A 1,477-nucleotide genomic window follows, 5' to 3' on the forward strand; every position below is an offset into this window, starting at 1 on the left:
GGGCCCGCACTTTATTCTGCTTTTTTAAATCACCAACAAACAGAGAAAAAGCTTAGGCTAGATTGCAAGGGAATTGTGGAAAATGAAGGAAAATGAAATTCATTTCTCCATTTCTTCTAGGTTACATGTTTGGTTTGCTTGAAAGTTTTCCTCTAATTTTTTGCGGGTGGCGGTTGGGTGGGGTTGGAGGAAAGCTAGTATGGAACATTTTATTTCAGTCCAAAATTGTTTTCTGACTTCATCATCCCAAGTATTTGTCAATGCTGATCCGATCCTGGAAATGCGGATGTGTTTTGAGGTGACTCGGAACTGGGCTCATTGCATAGAATTTGGTTTATTTGGGGGAAGTTAAATGAACAATTTTGTCTCCGTCTGGTTGCAGGGAAAGGGGAGGAAAGTTGAAAAATGAAATAAATAAAGTTTCTTAATCTTTGATTGTGTAATCTACCTAAAATTCACATCATATTTGGGAACTATATATTTTCTGATGTAATATTTAATCTACTGCCCAAAATTAAAAGGGATTTGATTGCAAAGTAAAGTAAAATTTAATAACTATTTGAAAAGTTTTGGAATTAGATAAACAATCATGCAAGGTTAGTTTTACAAGTTTTCATTTTATTATCACTTCTCTCCCCTAAACCCTTGCAACCAGACAGAGCCTATTGTAGGGTCTACTAAGGGTGGAAGTGGAACTTCACCCTAGAAAGTTTCCAACTTTAAATTGAAATAGTCGGAAAACATCCCAAACCAGGACACATCTAGGTTACTTCACATTTCCATTTGAAATTAGTCCTCTTGAATTTTTTTATTCAATCAATTTGTTGGATCCCATTCTTTATTATGATCAATCCTTTGAAACATTTTAAACTTTTCACTTTTTTTTGGGGGGGCGGGTGGGGCGGGTTGGTTGGGGTTGGGTGTGTGGGGGGGGGGGGGGTGTTGTTTCGGGGGTGGATCTTGGATGGGGGATAGGTATGAATGTTTAAGTTGAATGGAGAGCAAAATGAAAATGGAAGACTTTTATTTTTTCAATCATTAAACCGGACACTTCTTACTCTTGGTTTCAAGTACCATTGGTGTACCCAAAGAAAATCTGAAAGTATATCATTTCCCAAACATAAATAACCATTGGTTGCTCCGATTTGCCCAAAATCATTGTTAGTATTGATTGCTTTCGTTTTGTTTTTATTTGAGTACCTTCTAAGAAGTTAATGACAGTATCCTTAAAAGTAGTAAATACTATTTTAGCGACTATTTTAAGCTTATTAATGTAGTAATAAAATTCTAGTTTAATTTTTACCTATTTAAATAGGAAATATGATAGAACCTAGGATTCTATAGTTTTTTTTTTTTTTGGGGGTACACTGTTTAAAAGTTTAGTTACAATATTCGGTAAGATTTTGAATTAGGTACTCGACCATGATTAAAAAAAATGTTTTAAAATTAGTTTTTCTTTCCTTCATTTTCCTAGTGT

The sequence above is a fragment of the Macadamia integrifolia genome, chromosome 4, assembly GCF_013358625.1.
Source record: "Macadamia integrifolia cultivar HAES 741 chromosome 4, SCU_Mint_v3, whole genome shotgun sequence".
Taxonomy (NCBI): domain Eukaryota; kingdom Viridiplantae; phylum Streptophyta; class Magnoliopsida; order Proteales; family Proteaceae; genus Macadamia; species Macadamia integrifolia.